Genomic DNA, 12,696 nt, shown 5'->3' with positions numbered 1-12,696 from the left:
ATGCCTCTGCCATAAACCAGGGCTGTACCTTCATCAGGGTAAGACCATAAGATGAATTATCATCTACTCACTCCCCTTAAGAAACTTAACATTGTACAAGCAGTAGCTTCAAATATTAAAAAGACCTTAAAATTATTAATCTTTTTCTAACTTTTGAAGAATTCATGTTTGTCTTTGATATAACCTTAAATTTTACTCATTCTAGAAGCATTAATATTTACATCCATGACTTTAAAAGTCAAAATAAAAGAGCTACTGGCAGAAGTAATAAGTCAAATGGGGAGTTGGCAAACTATGACTAGTGGGCCCAATCCAGCCTGCTGAGTGCGTAAATAAAGTTTCACTGGAATACAGTCATCTGTTTATGTCCTATCTAAACTGCTTCTGCGCTACAACAGAAGAAGTAGAGACAATAGAGGACATATTAATTAAAATTGGACAGTGTATTTAAAAAATAGAATGAACCAATGTATCTATTTCCCCCTTTGGTATGTTCTTTTTGGGAATCTATTTCTGTAGGATATTCTAATAGTGATTTCTTAAGGAGTGTGTGTTTGCTCCCTCTCTGATACTAGAAAGAACAAAAAAGAGATAATGAAGAAATAATATGGTAAAACATGGGTAGCAGGAATATAAATTAGGAATGGAGTGACTTGCACAAGCAATGTTTTTAAATCTGAACTTTGTCATTTCATTCACACCTACTTGAGCCAAGTACTGAAGTTTTGGAAGGGTGTGGTGGGGGTAGAAAGAAAGGCTTAAGCCGAATGATTTGGATAATAATGAAGCTTATTTAACCAGTCTTTGGAACTGTTTATAATGTTGTGAAAACTGCTTCAATTCCCGAGTTTCCAACTTTATCCTGAAAAGAATCTGGCAAAAAAAAAAAAAAAAATTGCTTAAGCTCAATTTTTGCAAAATATTTGCATGGATGGAGATACTACACAGCCTACTGCCAAAGATGCTCCAAATTAATTATGCCCGGCAAGTTGGCTGGGCTTGTTTGGCATCTCATGAACAAAAAATAAACCTCACTCTTCTTTCTGAGAAAATGGCATTTGTAGTGTTTTGGGGACAACGAACCTCAGTGTGCTGCTTCTTAGTATAAAAACTATATATATGAAATGAGGATAAATAAAGCTTTAAAAATCTTTTCTCCGGCTTAGGAATTGACCGCCCTGGAAAACCCATGTTTTAGTCTTGTGACTGAATGCATCGTATAAACTATATCTTTAAATATTTAAAAACCACAGAGAAGTAGTATCATGAAATAGTAAGAGGATTGATCTGGAGATTGAGATAATAGATTCTTGTGATACTTCTAAACTAATTGTGGTGTTTTGTACAAGCCAATAAATTAGTCTTTTTTGAATTTCAGCTTCTTTTAGGAGTAAAATATAGTTACCCCTATATTTTATATTTGTGTACTTATATACGCAAATTATATATTTGTATATTTGCGACTCAGTTGCTGATCAGAAGAAATGGAGAGTAAAACTAAAGCGAAAGGCAAAATATTTAGAGATTAATTAGATAGATAGACAGACAGACAGACAGACAGAAGACAGAGAGACAGACAGCTATATGCTTAAATGAAGTTTCCTGACTCAATTATCAGCAATGGAACTAACAAAGATTTTTTCAGTTCTGTACCAAATTCTTATCCAAGAACGTCTGAATTGAGTTGAAGGAATTAAGTTGCTAACAAGTGGCTAACAGCTGTCAATGAGCTATAAAGCTCACAAAAATACAAATCAGAAGATGATATAGTTAATATAATGACAGGAGTATGCACAAGGTTTGATACGAATAGTTGAGACAGAGGATGACAAGACATGTAAAGGAAAGGCTCTTACAGGAGGTGACATACTTGTGTTGACTGAGGAAGGAAGATTAGGATTGAGCCAGAAAAGGAAGTGAGAAGTGACTTAGAGATGTGAAAGCAAAGAAATGATATGGTTCATATGTAGAATTCCCAGCTGTTGTGTGTTGCTGAAAAGCACAGTTTAAAACAGGAAATTGTTAGCGATAAGATCAGAGAATGGCAGGAAGTAGCACATCTAAGGCTACAACTTAAGTTGGGACTATTTTGGATTTTATCCAGCAGGGTGGGAAAACATGAGACAGTTTTAAGCTTACAAGGAAGGTTTGCTTTGTGTTGTATGTACGGTGCATTTGATGGCAATAGGCTGATAGAAGAAAGGTCATTTTAATGGTACAGATGCCCAAATAAGAGATAAAGCGCAGTAACTGGCAGTTCTGAACTATAACAGTGGTAATAAAATTGGCATTTTAGTGGGCTCGAGAAATATTTAGGATGAAGAGTAGCAGATCCTGTAATGGGATTGATGTGGAAAACAATAAAAGTAGGAAAAGAGAAGCTAAAAAATGACCTTTGGGTTTCTAGTTCGAGTGAAGGAGTGGACGGTGGCTCCACAAAACAATACAGAGAACATAGATGGAGAGATCAGGTTAAGAGGAAAATAAGGAAGTTGGTTAACACATGTTGGGTTGAAGGGGCTCAGTGGAAATGGCAGGTTGTTTGAGTCTGAATTGCAGGAAGAGGATTTGTTTTACATATAAAGTTTATGAGTAAATGTAAATCATGACAGTGGAGGAGAGTATGGAAGGAGAGTATGGGAGTAAGAGGAGCATTGGGCTGAGGATGAACTTTGGGGAGGAGGAAGAAGAGAAGCCCCTAAAAGGGACATAGAAGGAATGATTAGAGGATGATCTGGTGGGTGGAAGCCAGAGGAGGAGAGAACTTGAAGAAGAAGAGAGTGATCAATGGGGCCAAATGTGCAGAGAGATCCAGGAAAGACCCCCAAACCCCACTGGATTTAGCAATTCAAGAACCAGCAGTGAAGTTGTCAAGTGCCATATTCTGGGAACTGTAAAATGAATTCAAGGAAATGCACAAAGTGCATGCTTATCAAATTTTCAAGAGATTTGAATGAGATGCGGGGAAGAGAGATGGGCAGAGACCAGAACAAGGGAGAGAGCTTTTAGGACAGGGGAAACGGGGATACACTGGAATAGATGACCATCTGCGTCTGAGTGCCGACCCAGACCACGGCAAACTCAGCCAGTGGCTGGCCCAAGCCCCTGTCCCTTCTGCTTCCATTTTTCATTTCTGTTCTTCTACCACATTCACATTTGAGAATCTTTCTGGGCACTTTGCCCTGGTCCTAGGCTAGCTGGTTCTTTAGCAAGGAAATATGGAATAAGACAGTCGGATTCATAATTTTCTTGTTATATCTGTAAAAATCAGAAAAAAAGAGATTTTTTCCTTAAATAATTACTGCCATTTAAAAACCTCAACTCTTATTTAAGCCCTGCCAGTCACTACCAGAGTGCTTACATTTTATTTTTTAATAATTCTCTTATGATAGATGTGCGGGCACATTACGAGAGATCAAATGAGATCTGATTTATTGGTGGATGGCAAGTCTATATGCAAAGAGTTTTCTACAGCTTAGAATCTCCAACACTAGGAAGAGACAACACAGCATAGTTAAAAGAGGCTCAGTCTGGATATGAATAGACTTGAGATTTTTCTTGTGGTCACTACCTAACCCCGTGAACTTAAACAGGTCCCTTCTCAAAGTTCTGCCTTCGTTGTAACTTCGAAATGAGGTGCTTCCCCCTTCAGTGACTTCCTCTTCCAGAATTTCTGGCTATGAGAAAAATAAGACTGAAAGCACTGTTACATTTTCTAAGATTTAGGAAATTAAATCAAATTATGTTTTGTGGACATTGAAGCAAACACTGAGCAGTTCCAAGGTCATAAAATTATGGCATATTATCTTGGGAGAGAAATGCCTAGTGGTAATAATTAGAAAAGATAGCTATACACATAGGCTTTTCATTTTTCAAATGGAAAGCTTATTTAAATCACGCAGTATTTTTCTTCCCTTTCAAAGTCCAATACCAAGTGTTTGACGACAAATCAGAGCAGGATTGTTCCAGCCACAGTACACATGCCAGTGTCTCCAAAAGCAAAGTCAGAATGATAATTTCTGGAGACAAATGATTCATTTCTGCTCTATTCACTTGAAGAACATAACCACAGTCAAGATTCAGTCCACACTTCAGTGATACAGAGTATATGCCTTTGGTTACCACGCAGACAGCAGTTTCTCTCTGTAGTGTCTCCCTAGATGATGCCAAGTGAAATGACCTCAAAGAATTCTGGTGCGGGGTGGGGCTACGGTACACAAAAGTGGTTTTAGCTTTATATAACTTTAACAAACACATACTTTGTGATCCTGGAAATAAAATGGAATCAAAGTGCAAATAAATGACCTCAGAATTTCTTCTTCATTCCAGACACAGAACAAAAAACATGTAATAAGGATACTTGGTCCTTTTTTTCTAGGAGTTGCTATATACCCTCACTTGGTCTTGCTTTAGCTGTAATTTCTCCAACCAAAAAGCAAAACCTTCAAACAATATTTAATTCCTTTTTATTCTTTACTGTTCCTGAATCCTCCTTCTGTGGTGCTGGATTTTGTTGATGTTATTATTTTGTTTGATGATTTTTTCCCCAACGCCTAAAGCTCAGCCCTTTCTTTTACATCACATCTACATCACATCTGTCAGTCCAGGATCTAATGATCACTCACTTGGATTGTTGTGGCCTATTTTATCTGGTCCTCTGATTTCCAAAAACTGAGACTCTTCGTCTGCCTTTATATGGCTTCCGGACTTAATAAATAAGCCTTTTGTCAAGACACAGCAGAACTGCGAGGGTTGTTTCCCTGCTTTTTCATGGATGTCATTACCTCCATTTCCTCCTTAGGCTTCCACATTGATGTTTTATATCGTAGGCTCACCTAGCTTCACAGTCCATGGGGATACCTCACCCTGCCCTAGCTGCTTTGTCTTTTAACACTCTCCAGTTTGCCATATTCTTCTCTGGAAAGTCATCTCAATGCCACATCATCTAACTATTCTTTCATTACCGAGCTTTCTCTCAAAGTGTGCCCTAAGTTGGTAATGATGTCTTCAATTCATCCAGTCTTCTCCCGTCTTTCCCTCAGAAATACCTGGCTCTAGCCTTCTATAAGAAGTCTACCTTTGTTGGTAATATCTGGAAAGCAAACACACCTTAGTTGCAACTTGTTAAGCATACACCATTTTTACACCATCTCCCTTTTTCATAATACCTAAAATTACTCTATGATTTGCATGTTTTACGCCTTCAGGACTTTAGTGGTATTATCTCACTCTGAATTTATTATATCTGTATCTCCTTTATTAGACTTTACACTCCCCAAGTGCAGGAATTATATAGCTATAAGTCAACCTTTTAAAGCACTGTTTAGTTGTCATGTTAGAATGATTTTAATAGTGACAATAAAACAGAAAGTATTACGTAAATTTACCTATTCTTCCACGAGGACGTAAATGAACACGTCATCCTAGTAACCACATAGCTTGCCTCTATCAGCTCGCCAGTGTGCCTTGAGAGCACTAAGCCTGTTTCTTACCTTGTTCCCTGTCCTATGGAGCTAATCCAACCATACACTTGCCTTTGAAGTCAATTGGAACATCATGCATGGGTGAGCTCCAGAGAGTATGCAAAAGCATGAAAAGAAAACTGACATGTTATTCTTAACCAAAGGGACTGTGCTATTTCTGTGTTTCTATACCCGTTTGGGCATCCCACAGATTTCAAGAGGCTGCAGATGAAGTAGGAGAAGACACTGAAGTTAGCAGTGCCTAGCAAATGGAGAACGGGCAACAGATGAAGCTACAACAGAATAAAAGTTTGAAATTCCTAGTGAATAATTCTCATTTAAAAAAATTTATCGAGTCACACAAATCACAAATATAAAATTAATTAAGGCTATAACATCTTCCCTGAGCATGTCAAGTCCTGCTGGAAATGGAATCCTTTTCTTCTTCGTCTAAAGCATAACAATTGGCTTGTGGACTAGCATTAAACTCAATGCAACAGCCATTTATCCAGAATTTTTACTGAAAAGGAGTCGTGCTCATCAAGATAAGAGTACCATCACAATCTTCAAGAAGAAAAGCATAAAGCAGTTCTCATAGCATATGACTCTCCACAGCCACTTACAAAGCACACTCTCAAACAGCATCAGTCTGCAATGCGGCAACATGGAAAATATAAATTACTGCTTTAATACGTCTCATAGCCTAGGGCTTAAAACTAAATGACCTTTTGGAAACTAAATTTATGATGTCCTTACCTCTTGACCCTGCAAGTCCCTTCCTAAAAATAAATTCTATGATAAAAACAAATAAACAAACAAACAAGAAGCCCCACTACTTAAGAACTATGTGTGCTATGGGTGGGTTTTTTCCCCCCTGTCTCAGTGTGGTAATTTGTAAACAGTGGTAATTTGTAAACACTTGCCTTATAGCTCACGAGGGTGACATGTGGGAAATGTCCAAGAAATGTTAATAAGGTGGGTTTTATAATCCTTTTTTTTTTTTTTTTTTTTTTTTTTTTTTTTTACAGAGAAAGAAACTGTGTTTCAAAGATGCTAAACAATTGGTCCAAGGTAATAGCATGTCTGGGATTTGAATGTAATTTGGTTTGATTTCAGACTATACCCTTCTGGCCTCAAAGGCTGTTAGTTAACTTAGAGCCCCAAAGTAAATAAGAAAAGGAGACATCAGCTGAGAAGATTCTCCAAACACTCTCTGGGTGTTCATTGAAGGGTGCCTGTGTTCCCTAAGCCTTTTTTTCCAAAGTGTGTTCTCAAATTAGACTTTCAAAAAACATTCAAGGCTCTCAACTAACAGGGCACTAAACTTGAATGTAAAAATGACTGAAACCATGACTACTCAATATAGCCTAAGAAATAAACACAAGCCTGAGAAGCTGACATTCATTGATTACTAACAAGGTGTGGATTCACCAAAGGTATAAGATGAAGGCTCCCTGCTTCTGGACATTGATGTATCATTATGATTTCGATTTCATGTTTAGATATTTCAAGATGAAGTGTAAGAAGTTGTATTTGCCATCAGAAGCACTATTCATCAAAATACTTTGGCCACTATATTGTGGGAAAGACCTGGATGACGATGATGAGCAAGTCATGCTGAAGTTAAATGGTTACCAATGAGCTTGCTGGAGATGTACAAAGAGGTGAGCCATCTCCTGATAGGGTGAACAAGATGAGGATGCCCACGTCAAAACATACTTACTTTTAGAGGTGTGGCACTAAAACTAAATTTGAAGAAGGCAGTGGACATCTTGATTCTAGCAAGTGAAAGAGAAGCTAGAATAAGTGAACATGTAATTCAATGAAACTTGATCTTGTTTCTTCTAAATGGTTTCTTCTGATTCACAATTTTAACCAATTTCCATATTCACCAATGTAGAATACTTTAGCCTTCTCAAGTTTTTTTGTTTGCTCGTTTCATTTGTCTTCAAATAATGTGAGCCTAGATGTGCAGCTTTAGAGATAGGCTAGATAGAATGTCTCCAACTCTCTAATCTTCGTGTTTCAGATCACCCACTGTGGGATAGGAAGAAATCCCATTGAAGAATTTCTCAACCATACCTTTTCTATTGCAAGAAGTTCAAAAGTGCCTACTGCAAATGGCTATCAAAATGAAATGCAGCTCAAAGCAGACAGCAGTGAGAGGAGTTCCTTACTTGGGGGCACCAAAGGCATTCACAAGTCATAGGGAAAAGGTGTGTAGTGTCTCTGCTCTCATCAGTTTAGACAGGTTTATGGTGAACTCTGCTTCCCAAAGACACTGAGAATCAAAGGCTGTCACATTCTAGAGAAAATGCTATCTGTTCTCCAAATGGGGCTCATTATGTAGCCTGTCCCCACGATGTGTCTAATATAAGTCCATTCACATAATAGGATACACAGGAGAATTAGTTCTTTGCTACCTCCTCCCCCATCCTCTTAATAATAGGACATCTGTCCTCCCATGCTTAGTGAATGTCATACACTGCCCATAGGAGATGGCTGCTAAGAATGGGGTGTGCATTTTTCTATCCAATTTTTCCCTTCCCAAAGCAGAGAAAGCAGAAAATGGCAAACAAATGGCTAACACTCTTCCTTCTATAGCTACAAAATACAAACTTCACAAGATAAAAGAGAATAAGTGATTACTGGGCTTTTTAGCATACAGTTCTCAATGTAACTAAGGGCAAAAACTTCAAGGCTTTAAGTAAAGTTTAAAAATTTTTTGGTTGGCTAATCTTTGGCTTTGGAAATGATAATATGAATACAAAGTTGTTTTCCCTTAAAATTCTAAAATTTTATATTTGAGATAGAAAGTAAGAACTGGACCAATCCCAAAGCTCTTTGCTTCATGTTAGGTTTTATTTGAAATAATGTTTTCATTTGCATGAATAAATGGCATAATATTTCTGCCAGAGAGTGAAGCAATGGGCAGGGCTTTACACATCCAGGAATGTTTTTAAAGACAGCTTTGAAAAGGTTTCCGTTGCATACAATGTATTGTTAGCTTGTCTTCTCAAGATAGCAAGGAAGTTGAAATATTTCAAAAAAACATTTCAATTTACATTGGTGCCTAAATTTTGGAAAAATATCATGAAGTACAATTAAGGAAATTGTATACTCCACTCCCGCACACACATATTTTGTTATAAATCATCAATAAAGTATTGTAAGTTTTGTACTGTTGAATTAATTACTAACCATGCAACACAGATAATTATTTTTACATTCCAGTGCAATGAAAATATTTTTTTACTAATGAAATCAAATAAAAATTGTAAAATCCATTTTTAAGAACCAGTCTATATTACTCACTTTTGTTCTCACAACAAATAATCTGAAACAATATCTTGAGCCAAAAAGCTGTATTTGATTGTTAATCTTTCTACCTGTTAGGAAATAGCTTTTCCGTCACAGTACTGACGTATGATTGCTAAGAGTAATTTTATTATGTTATCCAATTACTTCTTTAGAGTTGTTTTTGTCTCCAATTATACTACAGCTGATGAGGAAAAGATCATATTTTCTCCTTTTATAAAATCCTCCACAGTGACTTTAGCAACACTTGTTAGACAAGTAATCAAGGAAAAAAGCCCATTAAATAATTGAGTAAATAATTTTGTTTTCCCAAGTTTATGACAATTATCATGATTTATTGAGTAAAAGAGATACCATTTGGTTAGAAAGATCATATACTGTATGAACTTTTACTCAACTTGGAATGGAAAAACTAAAATGCCCCAAACCAAATAGAAATTCTAAACTTTAAAAAAAAATATATATATATATTTTTATTAAGAACTAGACATTCTTTGCTATATGTATCAATATTTCCTGTTTTCTTTGCCCAACAAAAAAGTAAAATAAAATTCTCCATTAAAGATATAATTGACTGAAGGAGGTTAAAATGTTCATAAACATTAGAATTCACTGACTAATGAGTATCGCATTGAATTAGCAGGATTAAAGTAAAATGAAGACTAAAATGGATTCAAGTCTTTCTAGCACTTTGAAAGCACCAGGCTTAAAAATTAGAGCTCAGTCTTTAAGATGATATTCTGCTCATTTATATAGAGTATTCTCTTATGCCATTTTCCTATGTGTCAAAACTATTTCCCTACACTGAATATAAGCACAGCATCTGATGGGAGACAGGTATGTTTCATGTTTCCATTAGGCAAGTATACACCTCCTAGATGACTTCCTTGTCACTTGAAAGTTATACCATGCTTGTTATTTTTTTTTTTAATTAAAATTAAAAGCTGCTAACGTGTAACTATTTCTGTAAATGTCACCAAATGGGATTTCTTCTAAAGATCAACAGCATCATCATAAAACGTACCTAAAAATGGAGTGATATTATTCATGCATCACTTACAGCCTTTTACATATTAAGTCTAGGGCAAACCGACAAAACGGAGGACTTGGGGATGTTTAAAAAAAACTCTTTTGACCAAAATTAGTTATTACCTTGGCGTATTTTAAAATATCTTCCTTTTTGTTTGTACATTCCAATTGATATGCAATGTACCCCCAGTTTGCATGATATGAATTTGAGAGGGAGCCAATGGTTTTTATCTTTGCAGTGACAAAACAACCAGTTAATCCAGAGAAAATAAAATCTTCAGCCGACCCAACTGTTTGGAACTGCATTAAGAAAACTGGCTGATTAAATATTTCCCTTTCCAACTGCATGTGGTGTGTTCTTATGGCAAATCACAGGGGCTAAATATTATTCTCCATTGTGCACCCAGGTGGCAGTGAGATACCAACAATTACACACTGTAGCTAAGTGCCAAGGTTCATGCCTGAAATTAGTGTCAAAATGAAAGGACCATACAAAGTTAGGGCTAAAGGGGAGACAAGCTCATCCTCTGCATTATACTGACATCAACACAGCATGCAATAAGCATTTGGAGCACAGTCTCATTTTTGGAACTCTCATGGACTGTTCAACTACTACTATTACGATACAGACTGCAGAAATGTTCCTTGTTTCTTGAAAGCAGGATGTAGCTCAAAGCCTCAGGGCCAAAGCTTCATGTGCACTAAACTCAACTAGCAGGTAGAGATTCTCAAAGAATGGGGTTGCTAAAGCAGGATACACCCATATAAATTAGAAGGTACACAGGCCATTATGTTCACTGCTTCAAGGTGCAAACTTCCTAGCTTGTTTCACTTAGAAAAATTAGTACATGTTCTGAATATTATGTATTAGTTGTACCTCCTTGAAGTAATCCCTATATTTATATCCATGGCTATAGGTCATGGCTCTCATAGTCAATAAAATAGCTCCATAGCAAAGGTTAGATGTAGTAGTTCCTTAAGAAATTTCCACGTAGATTTTCCTATGAAGTTAAATTCCTACCTTAAGGGCTAGGTTTGAGAATTCATATATATTTTTTGTCTTGAGATTTCAAGACCACACTTAAGAGTACAATTGAGTAAAAACATAAATAAAATTAACCACAAGAACTGCTTGCTGATAGCAAAGATTTGCGTGAGGATTTTGAATGTTGAATTTGGCTTTTATTGAAAAAAAAATCCAACATGAAGTATTAACTATTAAAACTTTATGATAGTTAAGAGGATGGCTCTTCTGAGCAGTGGGTGGAGCAGCAGGGTGGGGGGCAGGGGCGTGCGACAATCAGCAACTTCTATGATACTGAAAAATGTCCCAAATGATAGAGAAATACTCATGTACACCATAAAACAATAAAACGGAGTCAGCTACTTCATAGATCCAAAGAGTAATAACAAACAATGTACAAGCATAACATAATTGCACCAGAAAGTTGATTCTGTACATAATGCATTATTATTAATAAGAGTGACAATTTATTCCCAGAAGAAGTAAAAATATATGTAAAAGTAAAGATTATCGTGTATATCTATACATTCCTTAATTGGATCTCTGACTCTAAATAAATATTTAAAGGTCCTCAAAGGCCCTGGGCTATAAATTTTGGAATACCATTTTTTCTTCCCATGCTAACTTTCCTCTTGTTGTCAGTCTCTCTTCCCCTCTTCCCAGCCTCAAATGTATATTAAATGCATACTCTGTGACAGACACTGTGCTAGGCAGTGGGGCTCTTGCTTCTAAACCTCCCAGTCTTTTTTTTTTTTACTTTCTTCTCTTACTTTACTGCTAGTTCCCTGAACTCTGCCAACATGTCAGTTGGACACTTCTGCAAACATTAAAGCAGCCAGGACACAGGAAATAGGTGAAATGTTACCTAGCCTTAAATTATATTAGTTGTTGCAAATGTCATGTGTCAACTGATGACTGCAGATAAAAGAATTTAAGGATTGTTATTTCTAATGCAGGCTTTGTTGAAGCCATGGGTTTTGACCTAGACGTTGAAGGATGCAGGGCAGTGGCAAAAGTGTTTCAGGTGCATGAATGACCAGAGAAAAGACAAGGCAAACTTTGGGGCAGAGGGAGGGTGCAATGAGTGGCTCAGCCCTCTAGTAAAAAAATTCCTATTTAGAAATAGGCAATAATGCAGTCGGAAAGATGGAAGCCAAATGCTGAAAAGTCCAAATAAGTTTCAATTTTATTTTTTTTTCCTATTGGCTCTGGGGGAATCCATAGGTACAAAGAGGAATAACATAATAAAGTATCAAGGTGGCTGTGAGCTAAGGGCAGAGACTTGCCTGTTATAGCCACTGCTTTATTCTAAACACCTTGGGTAGGCCTAGAGCATCATCAAGGCTTAATAAAATTTGTTGAATGACTAGAAGGATGACTAGAGCCTCAAAGATCTGGGTATTAAGTCATCTCAGATACCAACTAGCTCTGTGACCTTAAGGTGGTTACTTAACTTTTTAAATTAGAAAACAAAGGTAAAGGGCTTAACATATTTTCTGGCACATTGCAAATAAATGTTAGTCATTAATAACTAGAATTAGAAGTCTCTTAAAATAGTACAAGACGCATTGGAAGGAAGCGTAAAAGCAGTAGGACCAACTGAGTGTCTGCTGCATTGTGGGCCTGAATACTGAGAGAAAAGGTATAATGTATGTAGACCACATTCTTATATACATATTAATAAGATACTTCTTAAAACACATTCTGACTGTTGTAACAATATATCCTTCTAAATTGGTATGTATACCTGGAATACATTTTTAGCCATTTAAAGAACAGACAAGAGAAATACAAGTTCTAAAATGGCATGGGTTATGATGTGATCAGCTGATGATGTATGAATAACTGATAAGACTCCTATTA

At 36.5% G+C, this 12,696-nt stretch overlaps 1 long non-coding RNA gene across 2 annotated transcripts in view; it reads right to left on the bottom strand.

Moving 5' to 3' along the window:
* LOC107518054 overlaps positions 1-12,696 on the bottom strand; it is a 467,892-nt gene that overhangs the window by 72,863 nt on the left and 382,333 nt on the right. The window lies entirely within an intron of this gene.

This window comes from Rousettus aegyptiacus, unplaced genomic scaffold (assembly GCF_014176215.1).
Source record: "Rousettus aegyptiacus isolate mRouAeg1 unplaced genomic scaffold, mRouAeg1.p scaffold_m13_p_2, whole genome shotgun sequence".
In the NCBI taxonomy this organism is placed as follows: Eukaryota; Metazoa; Chordata; class Mammalia; order Chiroptera; family Pteropodidae; genus Rousettus; species Rousettus aegyptiacus.
The sequence above is the reverse complement of the archived record's forward strand: the minus strand, read 5'-3'. Positions and strand labels throughout refer to the sequence as shown.